General features: G+C 38.0%; 1 pseudogene; it reads left to right on the forward strand.

Moving 5' to 3' along the window:
* The first annotated feature begins 9,956 nt into the window (after positions 1-9,956).
* Positions 9,957-16,640, forward strand: LOC112314248 (cytochrome b5 pseudogene; annotated as a pseudogene).
* Positions 16,641-19,868: the final 3,228 nt, after the last annotated feature.

The raw sequence follows: 19,868 nt of genomic DNA on the forward strand, positions 1-19,868 counted from the left end.
CTGTCACTTATTGTCTCCATTCCAACCACAAGAAGGAGAGTCACTCCAATGACTGTGAAATGGAATCTTCAGATGTTCTTCATTTTCAAACTTGGAATCTGGAAGATTCCATCCTTCATGATTGCAAAATATTTATTTCTTAATATTTTGATGTTTCACATAGTGGTACATTTGAAAGAGATTATCAATTGGGCTGCTTTACTTTTTTTACAATTTTTTTAATCTTTACCTGAAGACATTTTTTTTTCATTGCTTTTTAGGGAGGGGGGGAGAGAGGAAGGGAGAGAGAGAAACATCAATGTCTGAGGGAAACATCAGTTGGTTGCCTCCTCTACACTCCCAGACCAGAGAATGAAGCCACAACCTGTCAGGGAATCAAACCTGAATACTTTTGGTTACAGGATGATGCTCCAACTAACTGAGCCACACTGGCCAGGGCATGGCTGCTTTATTTTTGCCATCATTTGGGGGGAAATGCAAAAATAAATTTGGGTCTGTTTTCATATTCAGTGTGTCAATCCATATGATCTGAGTTCTTACAATTATTGTCCATTTGATATCTCCCCTGTATTACCCTCCCCCTGAGTCATGATAACTCTTTTCTGACACTTGTGAATATTATTTTAAACTTTAGGTGTATTCTTTTAATTACAACATGAAAATCCTCCTGAATAATTCAGTATGTCGTGGTGCCTAGAACATTAACTAAGGGAATTCCTCTGGGTTTTCATGGCCCTACTTCAGACCCTTTAAAATGCGTGATAAGATTCTTTACTCCCATCTGAGATATTGCTTTATATTTTGATGATACACAATATAACCTTTCATTATTACAAAAGTTTTATTGAGATATAATTGACATACAGTACCAGTCACACTTTAAGGTGTGAAGTTTTAAGTATATTCACAGAACTGTGCAACATCACTACAATTCATTTTAGCAGCCTTGTGTCTCCCCCAACTTCCAAATACCTTACTCATTAGGAGACAATCACATTTCCCCTAAGTCCTCTATTTCTATGTATTGGCCTCTTTTGAACATTTTATATAAATTAAATGATGCCGTGTGAGGCCTTTAGTGTCTGGTTTCTCTCACTTAGCATAATGTTTTCAAGGTCCATCTATGGTGTAGCATGGATCAGTATTTCATCTATTTTTCATTACTGAATATTATTCCATTGTATATATACAGCTTATCTACTTTTCAATTGATAGACATTTGTTACCCACTTTTGGATTATCCACATTTCGGTTGTTTCCACTTTTTGGGTATTGTGAACAATGCATATTCAGGCAGGGATCCCTTCTCCTTGGCCAGGTCCCACAGCTGTTAGGGACTAAACTGAACAGCATGGGTGTTACACCCAGCATTGGGGAAACTCTGGGGAGCAGAGTCCTAGCCTAGCAACCCCTGCATGAGGAGGCAACTTTGGGATCTGTGCCTGTGGCACCTCCTGCCATTTTCTTTGTTAACACTGGAGGGAAGAGGGAAAGAGAGCTTCTGAGAACAGAGGTGCCCATATCATCCAGATCCTACTTGGGTGACACCTGAAGTGACAGCCAAGGCAGCCTGGGAGGGACATAAAAAATATATCTATGGGAGATATTTCTCCATAGAAGGATGGAAACCTAACTTTGATGGGTACTAAATAGCAAACACAGAGGAAAACCATTGCAAACTTGGGGACAATGCAATGTGTTAGACACACCCCTTCCCACAGATCAACCTCTCCTTAGCACTTAAAAACCTCCTTGCCTTTAGTTTCCATGAAGGTGATCTCAGACTGAGCTCTGGCCTTTCTCCTTTGTTGCAATAGCCTTGAACACAGGGGTGGGCAAAAGTAGGTTTACAGTAATGAGTATATGAAACAGAGTTCCTAGGGGTCCAGGAACCAATCCCCTGCAGATGCCAAGGGACGACTGTATACAAAATTGGAGAGAAGAGTAAAAGGACCTGAAATACCTCTCACCCAGCTTCAACAATTACCAATTGTGAAGGGATAACTCAGACACAAAACCACTGAGAAAAGAATTTATAACGTTCTCTACTTTCCCAGAGATACTGTACTTGAGAACAACTGGGCTCTCCAAACAAAGAACAGAGCAGGTCTTGAGAGAAAAAAAAATGAAAAGTTGCCAGTATAGTGCTTTGTTCCTCACATAATTATATTTCAAGGGTTGTCATCCATCTGTAGATATCATATTGCAACAATCAGGAATAAAGTTGTTAGCAGCTCGCAAGAAGTGCTCAGGTCTTCATTTAGAGACTAGTTATTAAACTAGGTGTTTCTATCTCTTTTTTTTTAGTTTACTTAAGAATGCCAAGTATTTTTGGAGGTTTTTCATTAGTTTTATTTGTCTTTTTATGGCTGTGATAAATTAGGTGCTAAGTCAAAATGGAAGCAGGGCAAGTATCATTCACACTTGCTTTGCCCCTTCTTCTGGCCAGTTCCTGCCCCTTAAAAACAGACTTGACCATATATGTTTGTTCTACAATTTTCTTATTTATATCATTAACTTGGTGGGTTTTTTCCATTTGGCCCATTTAATTTACATAAGAGGCACAAAAGGGTATTAATTAATAAACAGATTTCCTTATTGTGTGGTTTTAAAAAAGCTAAAGCTATATGATACCATTGGTTGCCAAATTAACTTCTGTCTAGAAGCTTCATAAAGCCCCTGGTCATACTTTGATATCAGCGTTACAGAAGTATTTGAATTGTGGTTATCCATTTGTCTTCCCAAGTCTAGGAACAAAGGCATCCAGTTTGCCTCTACCAACCAAGCTTTTCCTGCAGCAGCTATACAACTGGGGTGTTCCTCCTTCCCTGAGATCCCCAAGTTTGCCAGTGTTTCAGGTCTGTCCGGAAGTAGCATTCTTTATTAGCAGTAAGGCTGAAATTATACTAGCCATAGAGCATGGAGATGGTAAGTTTTCTGGGAGGATTCTGTAGGCAGTGTTTCCACATATGAGGTGCAGTCCTTCTTTCCTAATAGTAAGTTCATCCTAATTAAATAAGAGCTGTTTTTGAATGTGACATCTCTGGCATGGTCTCTGTTAAATACAATTTTTTATCCAAATATACCTCAATAGGAAAAAGAGAGATTTGTTTTGAAGCTATGTAAATGATGAAATGGCCATGAAAAAGTAAAGGGAAGCAATAAATGGTTATTTTGTATAGTAACAACTATTGTTCTGTATAATTTTTTCTAAACCAATAAATATATCACTATTTTCCTCAGAGTCATTTCTCTTAGTGAATATTTTGCAATATAGGTGAGTACTGAATCATTATGTTGTACATCTGAAACCAATCTAATGTTACATATCAATTATACTCAATTTTAAGAATAAAATGTTTATAATTAAAAAAATAATTTTTCTTTAATTTTACTCTTGATTTACTAGCTTCAGTCCATTTCCTAAGATATTTTATAGAATTTGTTTTCTGAATTTTGAGACATCAGTTGCAGTAAGATACCATTTAAAGGGTGTTTTGTTCCACTTTATACAGAGCTAGCTTATCAAATCAAGAATTAGTGATAAGCCTGGAAGAAATCAAGGAGTGTTCTGGTATCAACAGAATATAGAACGGTAGCCACAAACAAATTTTTCACCTTAATTTCCTTCATTCCTTGATAATTAATTCCTGTTTTTCTAATCTTGGTGTCATTGGTCATCTATTGGGTTGGCCAAAAAGTCCGTTTAATTTTTTCCATAAAATAAAAGACACATTTTTCTTTTCTTTTTTTATGAAATAACAAGTGCATTTTATTTGGATTATCAAGAAAAGGGTGTAGATTTTATAAATGAATTTTTGTTATTGTTTGGAATTATATGACAATAAAGCATTTATTTGATGAAAGTAATATGTTTCTTGATAAAGAAATGATAAATATCCTTAAGGCCCAGCAATTCTTTTTAAAAATTTTTTATTGTTGTTTAATTATAGTTGTCCCCATTTTTCCCCATTACCCTCCCCTGCCCTACCCAACCCTCACATCCCACATTCAATCCTCCCTCCCATTTTCTTTGTCCATGGGTCCTTTATACATTTTCCTTGATTTGACCCTTTCCCTTATCTCCCCCATTATCCCTCTCCATCCTCCTCTCTGGTCACTGTCAGTTTGTTCATTTCCATGTCTCTGGCTCTATTTTGCTCGCTTGTTTGTTATGTTCATTAGTTTCCACTTATAGGTGAGATCATATGGTATTTGCATTTCACCACATGGCTTATTTCACTTAGCATAATGCTCTCCAGTTCCATCCATGCTGTTGCAAGGGTATAAGCTCCTTCTTTCTTTCTGCTGTGTAGTATTCCATTGTGTAAATGTACCATAGTTTTTTGATCCATTCATTTACTGATGGGCATTTAGGCTTTTTCCAGCACTTGGCTATTGTAAATTGTGCTGCTATGAACATTGGGGTGCATAAGTTCTTATGGGTTAGTGTTTTTCGGGGTTCTTAGTGTGTAATCCCAGCAGTGGAATTGCCAGGTCAAAAGGTAGTTTCATTTTTAGTTTTCTGAGGAAATTCCATACTGTTTTCCACAGTGGCTGCACCAGTCTGCATTCCCAAAACAGTAAAAGACACATTTTTCATTTTCACCAATAACTTTATTGATTTGGACATTTTGAGTATGTCAGTTATCTCCTGCTGTTGGTTTCTAGTGGGTAGAGGCCAGGGCTGCTGCTAATCATCTCCTAATGCTTAAGACGGCCCCAGAGCAAAAAATTATTTGGCCAAAATGTCATTGGTATTAAGAAACTTCACAAACCACTTTGACAGTCAATTAGTATACACTGCGCAAATTTTCTTTTTGTATTTCGGTTACATTTTTACCTTTCTTAAAATAATAAAGCATAATATGCCAAAAATGTTGTATATTCTCTTCTACCTTCAATATTAAAATGGCTGCACAAATATTCACCAATTTTGGTAATTTTTTTAAATGCATGTTGATATGAGAAGTCACAATACAATCTAACAAAATTGTTTCAAATGAAGTGAAAGCCAACTAAGCACTATTGGAGCTATCATATGGAAAAAACTAAACAAACTTTTTGGCCTACCCAATACTATCGCAAAGTCATCTCCTTTTTGATTAAAAAGTAGTTTCTGGAAATCTTTAGTCACACCATACAACTGTGTGCTTGGTGACATCAGCTTATACCGAAGAGCCTGTACCTACTGGTGTATTCCATTGAGTATCAATAGTTGAGAGTACTTGCTTTGGGCCTTTACTGAGGTTATAATTCTTTTTTTTTTTAACAGAAAAAGGTATAATTCTTTTGATGTTTCTTCCAGAAGACTCCATTACTGGTGTTTAGGCAATTGTTAAGGAAAAAAAGAACCACCTATTGATGACAGGACTGAATGATTTGGGTTAATGTGCTATAATAACTAACAATACCTACAATAAGAAAAGTTAGACAAAATGCATAAATATTTTGTGAGAATTTAATCAACAATTGCCCTGAAAATAGCAGCACAGTATGGACAACTAGGGTATTGACACATCTCCAGGGCTTTTTAATTCATCCTATTAAGTGTATATTTTAATATAACTAATTGGCATAGGCATTTGAAAAGAGAAAACTATGAATAAATTTTTGCTGACAGTTATCATGCCAGTCTTTGCACATGAACATGAGTATACTCTAACCATCCTGAAGACACACAATTACTAAAACATGTTCATTTTGATATTAACAACACCTTACTTGTATGCCTTGTATACAATTGATCTAGGGAAGTTGACTTGTCAGATCCTCCCACACTGAGGATTTGTCACACAGCTCTCAGAATACAGAGAATATAATACAAGGTGCTTCTAATGACTTCCAGCATTCCTCCTTTCACAAAATCAGAAAGTAAATCTTTGGTGCTGTCCAGAAGCTGTCTGAGAAACCTCAAAGATAGTTTGGTTGTAAAAGACATCTGTGCAGTTTTCTCATTTAGAATTTGGGGTTGAATTTGTATAAGCCAATATAAACAGTTGTCAGAAGAGACAAAGATGAAAGCATATATCATAGATGCCTAAACACAAGAAGCTGTGACAGTCACGAATATAGTGGAAATACATACCATCAAATAACAGTAAGTATTAGGAATTGTAGCCTTTTCAGAAGTAGACTTTTGTTTAAAAAAATTATTTAAGTGCATAACCAAAAAATTTTTCACAAAATGTTAACAGGCTCTCCTATAAGTATATTATAGTGACACCTGAAATCTCTGTTAGCTAGGCATAGAATAACTTTTTGGTATTTCTTGTTCAGAACAAACGGGATACTCAAGCTCAATATTCTTCTGAAATACCTAACTTTCTCTTCTTCATCATTTATAAGCTCCTTTTGCTTAATAATTTTAATATTCAATCATAGGCATATTTTAGACATATAAAAGTAAACATATAGTTAAATGCAAAATATGAAGCTTTTAATTTTAAAACATTGAGTTTACCAGATTATGAGATGTTTATCCACATTAAATTTATCATCTTAATAAAATTGCAAAATTTCCCTTGAAAATAGATAAAATATATCCATTTTCTTACAAACATATACATCTGTATCTCTTTCAACTGACTGCATAGCTTCAACTACTATGCATATTAGTTCCAACTTCAATCAAAGTTACCACTTTCTGTTCTCTCAAAGGGACAGAGAAGACTGAAAGATGGGTGACTAAGAACAGTCTGTTATAATGCAAGCACCTTAGCAGAAAAGAAAGGCCCAGTGAAGGTCACTTGTGCTCTACAAGCCATTCTACATACCCATTTACAGCTGTGCATTTTTTACTTTCTTAAAAGATTTTTATTTATTTATTGCTAGAGAGAGGGGTACAGAGGAAGCGTGAGAGGGAGAGAAACATTGATGTGCCAGAGAAACATACATTGGTTGCCTCTCCTACACCCTCAACAGGGGAACTGGCCCACAATCCAGGCATGTGCCCTGACTGAGAATAGAACTGGTGACCTTTTCATTTGCACTATGATGCCCAACCCACTGGGCCACATCAGTCAGGGCTCCATTTACATTTTTTTTAAGTAACACAAATGAACACATGAACTAACACAACTTAAATTTTTTGCTTTCTTATAACACATAATCAGTCTTATTCCACTCCAAACCTCACCCACTACCAACTGGTCCCCAGGATATTTGGAAACAAATGCCAGGCATGTCATTTCATCTGCAAATATTCCAGTATGTATCTTCAGGAAATAAAGACTCTTCTTATTCTATAAACATGACCATAACAATTATCACATGCAAATTACAGTTCCTTAATATCATCAAATATCCAATGAGCATTCACATTTACCCAATTTCTTATAAATATTTTCAGCTTCTCTATTTGAATCAGGATCCAAATAAGACACATTGCAATTGAGCAATATGTCTTTAAAGTCCACTCTAATCTATAGGTTTCTCTTTCTTATCCTTTTTCCTTTTCATTTTTTGTAAACATCAGGTTGATTGTCCTGTAGAGTTTCCCATAAACTGGATTTCTGGGCTGCATCCCTAGGGTGTCACTCAACACATTCTCTATCCTTTATATTTCCTGTAAATTGTTAGTTGCACCTAAAGGCTTAAACAGATTCAAGGTCAATGTGGATTTTTTTTGTTTTTGTTTTGCAAAATGTGTAGTAAAAATTTAATATTGTCTAAAAAAAGGCTTTGGTTTCTGGGAGGTAATATCTAATCCTTTGGAAAATCATGCCCCTCCCCATAAGAATGCTTTTGTTTGCCTGGGGCCTTAACTCACACCCAATCAGTTCAACTTCAGAAGGGCTGGGCTGTCAACCAAATAAAAACTCTGGACGGGAAGGCTCTGGTGAGCTTCCCTGATCAGCAATAATCTGTGTATACTGACATACATTGATTGACTCTAGGAAAGTAATGGTGCGCACAACTCTGTGGGGAGAGGACAATGGAAACAGCCACATTGGAACTTTTCTGGACTCTGCCCTGTATGTTTTCTTCTGTTGACCCTGAGGAAGAAGATACCTATTAAGAAGGACTCCTGGTGGCTAATTGGACTCAAATTTTTTTAAATGAATTTAAGCATCAATTCATTGAGCTATTATCATTATTAATGTTAAATTTGACCATCTTTGACCAGTGAGAGCTTATCTAAATTGACTGCTAAATCCTTTTGGCGTGACCCTGGTACTCTTTTATAGCTTTGCTTTCTGGTACCACAAGATTCCAGGCTTACTTGGTATATTTCTTATTTCAGACAAGGAATCAGCAATTTCTACAGGAGCCCTGTCTCAGGTTAGGTTCCTTGAGGAAAGACTCTAAGTTAAATATTTACATGCAAGAAGTTTACTGGGGATTACCTTCAGGATCATACCTGTGGGAGTGACAAAGGTAGGCCTGGGCAGGGGAAGAAGTTGAACTACAATGCACTCACAGCCAATCCCACGGGGTGGGGGGGGGGGGCCTGGGGGGGGGCTCTACTCACAGGGCCTCCCATCCCTCTAGGATGAGAATAAGTCTTCCAAAACATAATCTGCTTGGGGAGCAAAGGTGGCCGATCTCTCAAAGGAGAAGGGCCTTGAGCCTGTTCCTCAAAGGGCTTTTATTGGGTTTAATTTGCATAGGAATACAGGGTATATATATACATAAAGCTCAGTCATTGTCAGGCAGTAATGATCAAACAATAGAGAACATTCAAAGAACTCTGAGGGCTTATTTTGAGTCAGGGTCATATAGCTAAAGGCCCATAAAACTTTGGGAAACAAACTCATTTTATGCTTGGACCCTTATCGTTTAAATTGAGGGTATCCTTAACAAAGTAGGTTTCACAGAATTTTATGCATTCTTTTCTTAGGCCTGATTGCCCAAAACCAAAGCCAGGCAGGGTAGTTCCCAACACCACGGCAAGGCTGGAGAGGGTTTATCCCTTCAAGTTGTCCTGCTGTGAGGCAAGAGAGCCTGACCTTTATAACCTACACTAACCAGTTACTGAATGTGGGATGCCCCTGGGAAGGAAGGGATAACCTTGAATGAAGTGGCTCTCTTCGTTTTAGGCAGTGGTTTTCAATCAAGGCAACTTTGTCCCCCACAGGGTATTTGTCAATGTCTGGAGATATTTTTGGTTGTCACAACCAGTGGTGGGGTACTATTGGTATATAATGAGTAGAAGCCAGGAATTCTGCTAGACATCTAATGCACAGGAAAGCCCTCAACAACAAGGAATTATCCAGTCCAAATAACAGTGGTGCTGCTGTTGAGAAATCCTGGTTAGGGCAATGACTAGATAGTGACTCTACAGAGAACCAGAAGCCACCGGTGTTCCCAGCATCAGGGAGAATGAGACCTTCATCCTGAAAGGGGGATCTGGGTGACACACCACAGCATCCATTACATGCCTTGATCCTTTTAGAGAAAACTAGAATACAGAGACCTTAATCTGGGTGCTAGGAGTGCTTGTTGCTCCTGGTTTGGTCTCTGTTTCTAGGCCTTTATAATGGGCAGAGCTAGGAAATTTTTTTAATACACTTGATTCATCCATAATGATACTTCCAGTTCAAATCAGAATTATAGGTATAATCTTTATATTTTGAGAAGCTTGGAAACATATCGACCCTAACAGAACTCTTGAAAGCTATGTGATCAAGCCTTTTTTTAAAATCTCATAAAGTTTGCACTTTAGGGAATTACAAAACAAAAGAACTTTGCAGGAAATTGTTCAAAAAGAATCCAGGACATTAGAATTAGAAGAAACCTTACAAATCATCTCATGACCAAAACTCTCAATAATAAATGAGAAAAAGGGAACCTAGCAAAATTCAGCGAACCTGCTCCAAATTCCACAACAACTTATCTCCCTAGGTCGAACCAGGATTAGGCCACCTAACTCCTAACATTCTTGTTTCTTTCCTTTTTTTGTATGACTCTTCTCCCTAGTAATGACCACTCTTCTGTTGCAGAACTGCGACAATATGGCCAGCAGAGAGGAGCAGAAAGAAGAATGCAACTCACTAAGGATTTCACAGTACCTCAGTGGGACTGAGGATTCAGAGCACAGATATGCATGTGAGAAGCACAACGTGCCCTGGCTGGTGTGGCTCAGTGCACTGAGCGCCAGCCTGTGAACCAGAAGGCTAGGCAAGGTAACTAATGGACGTTTCTCTCTCCCACATTGATGTTTCTTTTCCTCTCTTTCTCCCTCCCTTCCCCTCTCTCTCAAAAAAACCCACCTAAAAATAAAAAGAAGCACTACTTATCCAGTTTTAGTGGAAAAAATTTTAGTTGTTTTTTCAAAACATTTAGGTTGTACTGTGCCTTCTATATTCTCTCCTTCACTTTTGCCAGTAGCCACGTAATTACATACTAGGTTGGCCGACTTAGGGCCATCTCAGCAAAGAAAAAGAGTTCAGTTAACTAGTGTACTCAGGAACAGAATTAATGACTTGGTCTCGTTAGTGCCACACACAAATACAATCGATTAAGCTGGCAACATAGTGCAATGCGTCACTCCTCTTCAAATAAAGGATTTTTAAAGGATTCTGTCAATCCCTCCCTAAGTATATTAATCTTGTTCAATAGTCAGTTGTTTATTATCTCTTTCAGTGCTCTTTAAACTTTTCTGTTGAAATATGAGAAGGGTGCCAAAAGCACACTAGACACACACACACATCACGTGATAAATGCACATCCCTGGGAAAGTGGCCTAACACAATCTTCAGTAAATAAATATTTCTCCAAAGTCCTGTGTTTACCTAAAATATTTGTCTAAGTCTCCACCTACTCTGTTTTCTTATCAAAATAAAAGCATGAAAGGGAAAATTGGTTTTACAGCAGATACAGCATGCTTAGTAAAGACTTTGAGAAATCCCTCCCCCTCTTCGGTCATGGCACATCTCGAACCCACACTTGAGAAGCCCCCGTTGACAAACACTTATATAATAGATTTTTATTGCTCTGGGGTAGAATTCATACTCATAAATGTGGTTAAATGTTTTTTAAATTTCCATTGCACCTACTCATTCTACCAGTAGTTACAGAATAGCTACTGCTTTTCTCAATTTTACTTTAGCGAAATCACTAATTAAGCTGTTGTTATGAAGATTTTCACATAATTGCTGTTTTACCAGCAAATAAAGATATGAAATTAAAATGCATGTGTATTCAAACCATATGAAATGTTATATTCATAAAAAATGTAAGCTAAATGTAAAAAACAAGTATGTAAAATTCCTTCTATATATTGTCAAACAAGTTATGTCTCTTCTAAAATATTCAGAAGCATCTACTGAAATTAAAAGGAAAATATAAATTAAAATTAACAAATGTCAACATTTAAAATAAAACTTTAAAAAAAAAGAAAGTAAGGGGAAATCATAGTACATATAGTAATAGTTATTGTCATGAACAAAAAAAACTTTTTCAATATAAAAATGTGAAAAATCAAAAGTATTTTTGCAGACTTCAATTTTAATTTCATTTAATATATTATAGTATATTGTAGCAAATGTTACAAATAGAATTTTGATTCATTTTCATGAACACCATATCTATATTATGAATTGAAAAACAGCCTGTGTGCTATTTGGCTAAAGAATAGGCAGATTAAAAGATAAAGAAAAATCAAAAAATAAATAAACAAAAATAAAATAAAACTTTTTTAATTTAATTTTTGAAATTTTAATGAAATGTTGTTAAATGGTTTATGGAAATAAAACAGTTCCTTTTCCAGAATTTATTGTCCTTCTAGCTGCCAAAGCAAAGAATTGGCATCATGCTTCCTGAGCGTTTTAGTTAGATCTTCACATATACAATTCAGGAGGACTATAAATTACTTGAAAGTTTGCAAAATATTCGTCAACCACCACTTGCAACAGTTGTGGAACCACCCTGAATTTGTGAACATGAAGTAAAACTCGGCCCTACTGGAGATAAATAATTGAATATGGAAAGCTGTATTTGTTCTTGTTGAAGGATAAGACTTGAAAAAATGGTAAATTAGTCTTTTTTCTAAGCACTCCCATCACTCAAATGCTCTCCACACTTGAAAGCAGTGTCTTTGGGGGGAGCACAACCCACAGACCTTTATGGCAGTCAGAGGCAGCCATCTTCTGTTTTGATGACATAGGGCAAGTGATGTGGGAAAATGTTTTCCTGGGGCTTACACAGTGTTAGTTATAAAAGTGGATATTTAGCACCGACCAGTAGCTCAGTTGGTTGTAGTGCCATCCCATGCACCAAAGGGGTGCAGGTTCAATCCTCCCCCAGGGCACATACCTACCTTGCAGGTTTAATCCCCATTGGAGCTTATAAAGGAGTCAAGTGATCAATGTTTCTCTCCCTCATGGATGTTTCTTCTTCCTCTTCTCTCTCTCTCTTTCTCCCCCTGTCCTCTTTCTCTAAAATCAATAAAAAATGTATATCCTTGGGTAAGAATTTGTAAAAAGTAGATATTTCGGTTTATGGCCATGTTATGTCAATGCTGAATATCCAAGTGAAAGATGGGGCCATGTACTCTTTAGGAATTTGGGGGCAAGGGATGAAGTGAGTGGATACAGAGGTGGGGTATGTCGTGATATTGAAGGCCCTCTAAAGCCAGGGCCGGCCTCATTTGCCCCAGACCAAGGACAGTCGGACGTTTTCAGTATATGGATGCATCTACATATATGGATGTAGAAAGAGTGAATGTGACATGACCCCCTCTACTCTGCTGTGGAAAGGCTACAGAGAAGAGAACGTAGAAACGAAGAGTTTACAGAGTGATTTCCCAGACATTACCTGCCTACCCAGTGAAGTTAGCATAGAAAGTAGATAGGATTATTGCCACTTTACATATAAGGAAACTGAGGCACAAGCTGAACTGAAGTGGCTATCTAATGAATAACTAGCTAGAACCTGGTGAAACCAAGACCAGAACCCAGGGCTCCTGGCTCCCCACCTGCAGAAACTTACTGCCTTTGTACCTAACTTCTTTAGGCTCAGAGTTGCTCCTATTTTTATCAAGGTTTTATGGTCAAGTATTACATGAGTTGAAAAGAATTTTTTAAAATATTGTTTCACTTTCTTTAGTATTTAAGGATTTGGAGGTTCAGGAGTGTAGGAAAAGGGAAGTCATTTTAATAGATGTTTTCTGAACTTGATTATTGAACTTACACATCTTAGAACCAACATATCCTGAAATGTTTCTGGCCAGTGATTATGGGCACAAAAAATTACTGTATTTAGTCTTCTGGGGAGTGGTCAGTATTTTCTTTGATCCTTTTGGTTTGTATTTCCTTGGGCTGCTGGATAGGGATGTTTTCTGTTCTTAACATGGCAATTTGAAAGGGGTAGCTAAGTAGCATAATTGTTGTTTACCATGAGGTATAAACTATTTGGGAATTGGGGGTTGAACCTGACAGAAAATTAAATGTGATTTCTGCCCTCAGAGGTCCTCATTTTACTCTGATGAATGGATTTGGCACATAAACACAGGAAGGAAAAGAGAACACCAACTTCAGAAAAAATGGGGTAGAGACACACCCAAAAAGACAGACATCTGAGAGAGTACATAATAAATTTAATTTGATGATGGAATGAAGAAAATTAATAGGTTTTTTTAGCTGTAAAGCAAAGGCTGTAGATATTGTCTCTCAATCTGACCTCCATATCTCCACTATTCTTCCCCCAAAGTTTTTGTACAAATCGGTATATGGCATCTGCCCACAAATCAGGTTAATGAGGACATTCTGTCTCTTCACAAAAAATACATACTCCTCTCTCTTTCTTACCATCAACTCTACCCTCCAGAAAAAATCAGGGCACTATAAAAGAATCAAATTATCTTTACTCACAGGGGTAGATGAATGCTATTTAGAAAGACATTTCTGACAAAATGTAGCTAACCAGCAGAGGGGGCATAAGCTTCAAATTGTGTTCTTTAAAGAAATAAGAAACCAGAAAGAGGTCACAAAGTAGAATAAATTAGGTGTAGAGCAAATTTACAACCACTGAAAAGGTTTCGCGAACACTCTCTCTATATCTTTATATTCTTGCAAAAAGAACATTATGCAGAATAGAGGAATGAATTACTTTTTAAAAAAAAAATGTATTGTATTTTTTCCCATGACCATTTATCCCCTCTATACCCACTTCCACTTCCTCCCACCCCCCGCCCCCTTGCAGTCACCACATCTGTCTCTGAGGTTTTTTTGCTTGATCCCTCCAATCCCCTCAAACTCCACTCAGAGCTGTCAGCCTGCTCTCTTATCTATGAGTCTGTTTCTATTTCGCTTGTTAGAGTACAAGAAAGCTCAAGTAAGAAATGTCACATACTGTTGGATTAAGAGTGATTCGTTACATTCTACTCTTAATCCAATAGTGTTTGACATTTCTTACTTGAGCTTTCTTGCATTCAGATTCTTATTACTCAATGACATGATATGTGACTTTATTTTATTACAGCTTTTCTGTTATGACACGCATGTGCGAATTCCTCAACTTGCCGCGGCATACTTGTGTGGCAAAAAATTAAATTTTAGGCAAATTCTTACATTCACATATCTGGATATTGTTACCTTCAGCAGAACAACCGCTCTTGGTTGGTATTGTAGTGAGTGAAATAGCCTTAGTAACCAGGACCCTAACCCAGTTGTTAAGGGATGGGCCATAGAGTCCAACAAGAGACTTCAAATTCTAGATGATATCACACGCTAGCTTCATGGACTCAAGCAAGTTATGTTAATTCACTAAGATTTGATTCATCTGTAAAAAAAGGGATTATATTAGTAACCAAAATCAAGATAGTTGTGTGGATTAATAACTAATAATAAAAGCAAAACATGGTGGGCAGTGGTTGTTGCTCTTTGTTTCCCGGCCAAGTGCACAGAATTGGATTATCCTGGACTCATGACACACTCCCATCATTGGTCTAAGCAAGGCCCTCTTTGTTCCTGTTTATATATACCATGTACTCACTTGTGGATTTGTTTCTTATTATTAATATAAAGAATTATGAACAATCACCCAATACAAGAATTAGTACATTAAGAACCATTTACATCCACCTATGGGCTTCTTCCTAATCTATTCCTCTGTTCCCCCTTCTTTGAATCTTGCAGTTGTTATTAAAGTTTGCATTTGAAATTATAGATTTATCACATGCTTATATTCCCAAAAATTATATTGTTTGACTTTCTTTAATATTATAGAGTGGGAAGCTCCATATAATCTTTAGGAACTTCCTTTTTTAAAGATTATATTGCTCAGATTATTCATATTTTTGCTTGTAGCTATTTATTTTGCTATATAATGTGCCATTGTATAAAGGTACCACAATTTACTTTTCCATTTCCTATGAATAAGTATTTGGATTGTTTTAGGTATTTCTCCTACTAACAGTAAGAGAACAGTAAGTGCTGCAGGAAACATTCTTGTTTATGTCTCCTAATGTATATACTTTTTCTGGGGTGTATACCCAGAAGTAGAATTGCTGAGTTATAGGATACAGAAATGTTCAACATTGAGATAAAGACAAACTTTCCAAAGTGGTCATGCCCATTTTCACTCCCAAGAGTTTGTATAAGAAACTCTGTTGACTCACATCTTCTCCAAGACTTGGCATTGTCACACTTTGTGGTTTTTGCCGATTTAATGGGTATAAATTGGTATTTCATTGTGATTTTAACTTGCCCTTCCTAATCAATAATTAACCATCTCAAAATATTTTATCAATATATGTGTTTTATTCTTTGTGAAATTCCTATTTCTTGTTCATTTTCTTTTGGATTATTTATAATTTCCTTATTAATTTGAGGAAACCTTTATGTATTCCTGCTATCCTTTTCCCATAGAAAGAACTTTTTTTTTTTTAAGTAAATCCATTTATGGAAGAGTTTCTCCATTCCCCATTAATCTGCCATCTCCTTTCCTCTACTTTGTTTAGGTATCCTGTTTTATTTTTCTATATTTAAAATGTCTAACTTAAAGACACCACCTTTTGCTACTGTGTAGCATTTAAGTCTAAGTTATTGTAGACATACTTCCTCATTTGCTTTTCGTTGGGTTCTTGCTAGTTTTTGAAAAATAACAACAAACTTTATCCAGGTGTATGACTATGTTTACTTCATACATCTCTACTATCATTTACAGGGTTTTCTTTCTTTTTTAAAAAAATATATTTATTGGATACCTCGGCCTTGGCTCTTGGAGACGCCTGCTGTGCTCAGCCCGGTTCCAGTGGTGTGTGTAGGGTGTGCAGCTCTCTGCCTTCCGAAGTGGCTGGGGCGTCAGATAAGGCCGTCACGTACTACACCTTTGAAGAGATCCAGAAGCACAACCACAGCAAGAGCACCTGGCTTATCCTGCATAACAAAGTGTACGATTTGACCAAATTTTTGGAGGAGCATCCCAGTGGGGAAGAAGTCTTACGGGAACAAGCTGGGGACGATGCTACCAAGAACTTCGAGGACATCGGGCACTCTACGGATGCCAGAGAGTTGTCCAAAACATACATCATCGGGGAAGTGCATCGAGATGACAGGGCAAAGATACAGAAGCCCACGGATATTCTCATCACTACAGTTGACTCTAATTATAGCTGGTGGACCAACTGGGCCATCCCAGCCGTCTCAGCGATGGCTGTGGGCCTGATGTACCACTTCTACACGGCGGAAGACTAACGCATCCTCAGAAGCCAATGAGAGGACAGACAGCTTTGGATCGGGAAGAATGAGACCCGAGTCCACTGCTTCAACTGACAGAAACCTTCACCTGAAAAGTAATTTTAACAAGCCTGTTTCCCTTCCTCCCACACGAGACACAAAATAAACCCAAAGGAACTCTTCTCTTCTCTCTGCTCTCGAACTTTCGCGGGGTGCTTTTTTCTTCATCAGCTTTATTTTGCTGTTCTGTGGCTACGTCATTTAGTTACTGTAGGCATAGGCACGATCTTCTAGAAATATGTCTGGCTTTTCAAATATAACACCATGTGTGCCTGTCGATTGGGTATATAACTGCCTTTAATGTTTAAAATCTTCAGTTGCTTAGCGAGTAGTTTAATGGGCTGGTCATTCAGGTGGACGTGGTCTATATGGCCTGAGGAAGGGAATACCTAGCTGAGTAACTTGGTATTGTATGTTTCCAATTTAGTTTCTTTTTCAAGGAAATTAAGAAAGGCCCTGGAAATGATAGTGTAAGGATTTCTAAAACATTGTTCTTCCTGAAATAGATGGTCAAAAGAGAAAAGGGCCTATAGGACATAGAAAAGAGACTGCATCTCTTCTTTGATTAAAAAGCACCAGCAACAGACAGGCAGACAAACTTCTGAGCCGGGAGAGGACATTACAATGGTCTCTTCTCCCAGCGCAAAAATACCATTGTGGACAAATTTTTGGTTATATAGGTTCTCAATTTTAAAAATCGCTCATTCGGAGGCAAAAACTGTTTGTATGTTCTTATAAGGAAATGCTGATGTCCCAACCCATTAAAACACTCATTTGAAAGAGATGGTGGGGCATCTGGAATCTGAGTTTTGAAGACACTGAGCTGTTGGTGGTGAGCATGGGGATGGTGGCGCGGCCAGGAGGACTGAGTCACTCACCTTTGACCACTTTCTCTGCCCCTTGCCTTTTCCACTGTGGAAGCCTGGGGTCGAATCTGTGGCCGTCAGTGCTCAGGAGTTAGCTATGATTGTGCAAGTGTCCACAGGCATGCTGGCTGCCACCAAGTGCCGGAGTTCTTCAGAAATCACTGACACATTGGAAAGGGATTGTTTTATTATCACAGAGTATAAATTTTTATAACCATTGACATGTGTCCCCTTTGCCTTTTTTGTCACTGAAAGTTACAGCTAGAGTCAATGTTGGGGATAGGGACAGGTGCTGTATCCCATGGGAAAATGCCCTGCAGAGGAATCCTTGATTCAGATCTCAATAAACACATGCCTGGAGCAAAAATAAATAAATAAAATTAAAATTAAATACAATAAATAAAATATATTTATTGATTATGCTATTACAGTTGTCCCATTTTACCCCCTTTATTCCCCTCCACCCTGTATCCCCACCTCTCACCTGCATTCCCCTCCCCTTAGTTCATGTCCATGGGTCATACATGTATGTTCCTTGGCTTCTACATTTCTTACACTATTCTTAACCTCCCCCTATTTTCCACCTACCATTTATACTTCTTGTTCCCTGTACCTTTTCCCCCATTCTCCCTCCCCCTCCCTGCTGATAACCCTCCATGTGATCTCCATTTCTGTGATTCTGTTCCTGTTCTCATTGTGTGCTTAGTTCGTTTTTGTTTTTTTTTTAGGTTTGTTTGTTGATGGTTGTTTGTTGTCATTTTACGGTTCACAGTTTTGATCTTCCTTTTCTTAGATAAGTCCCTTTAACATTTCATATAATAAGGGCTGGGTGATGGTGAACTCCTTTAACTTGACCTTATCTGGGAAGCACTTTATCTGCCCTTCCAATCTAAATGATAGCTTTGCTGGATAGAGCAATCTTGGATGTAGGTCCTTGCCTTTCATAACTTTGAAAACTTATTTCCAGACCCTTCTTGCCTGCAAGGTTTCTTTTGAGAAATCAGCTGACAGTCTTATGAGCACTCCTTTGTAGGTAACTGTCTCCTTTTTTCTTGCTGCTTTTAAGATTCTTTCCTTATCTTTAATCTTCAGTAATGTAATTATGATGTGCCTTGGTGTGTGCTTCCTTGGGCCCAAATCCTTTGGGACTTTCTAAGCTCTCTGGACTTCCTGGAAGTCTTATTTCCTTTGCCAGATTAGGGAAGTTCTCCTTCATTATGTTTTAAAATAAGTTTTCAATTTCTTGGTCTTTCTTTTCTCCTTCTGGCACCTCTGATTCAGATGTTGGAATGTTTAAAGTTGTGCCAGAATTTCCTAAGACTCTCCTGATTTTTTTGAATTCTTCTTTCTTCATTCTGTTCTGGTGGAATGTTTATTTCTTCCTTCTGGTCCAAACTATTGAGTCCTGGTTTCCTTCCTGTCACTGTTGGTTCCCTATACATTTTTCTTTATTTCACTTTTCATAGCCTTCATTTCTTCCTCTATTTTGGACCATACTCAACCATTTCTGCGAGCATCCTGATTACCAGTGTTTTGAACTGTGTACCTGATAGGTTGGCTATCTCTTCATCACTTAGTTGTATTTTTTCTGGAGTTTTGATCTGTCCTTTCATTTGGGTGTTTTGGGGGTTTTTTTGGTTTTTTTTTGTCTCCTTGCACCTGTTACATAATAAGGGGCGGAGCCTTAGGTACTGGCCAGGGTAGGGCAACCTATGTGGTTGTTTTGTGGTGCTGTGGGGGAGGGAGGGTGGAGAGGGATCCAAAAGGGAATAATGGCACTTGCTAGGCTCTCAGAAGCTTTCAGTCACTTCCTCCACTACTCACAAGCAAACTGGGCCCTTCTGGTGCTGAATCCTAGGTGGGTGGGTTTGTGTACATTCTAGAACCCTTTGGGTCTCTCAAACGAACTCTCCTGTGAGGCTGGGAGTTTCTCCCTCTGCCACAACCCCTGCAGGTTTTTTTCAGTCAGAGGTTTTAAGGATTCATTTCCCCAAGCTGGAACCCTGGGTTGTGTGGTCTGTCTCGCTCCCCAGTTGTCCCTCCCAGTTTATCCACACACAAATGTGACACTGCTTAGTCCACCAGCTGCCACCTTGCCATGAGTCTTCTCCACCCAGCTGCCTGTCTTCGCCCCTCCTACAGGTCTGGATGAATATTTCTTTAACTCCTTGGTTGTCAGACTTCCATACAGTTAGATTTTCTGGCCATTCGGGGGGGGGGGTTGTTTTTAAAATTGTTGTTGTCCTTCTTTTGGTTGTGCAAGGAGTCACAGTGTGTCTACCTATGCCTCTATCTTAGCTGAAAGTCCATTTCCTGGATT

Source organism: Desmodus rotundus, chromosome 5, assembly GCF_022682495.2.
Source record: "Desmodus rotundus isolate HL8 chromosome 5, HLdesRot8A.1, whole genome shotgun sequence".
In the NCBI taxonomy this organism is placed as follows: Eukaryota; Metazoa; Chordata; class Mammalia; order Chiroptera; family Phyllostomidae; genus Desmodus; species Desmodus rotundus.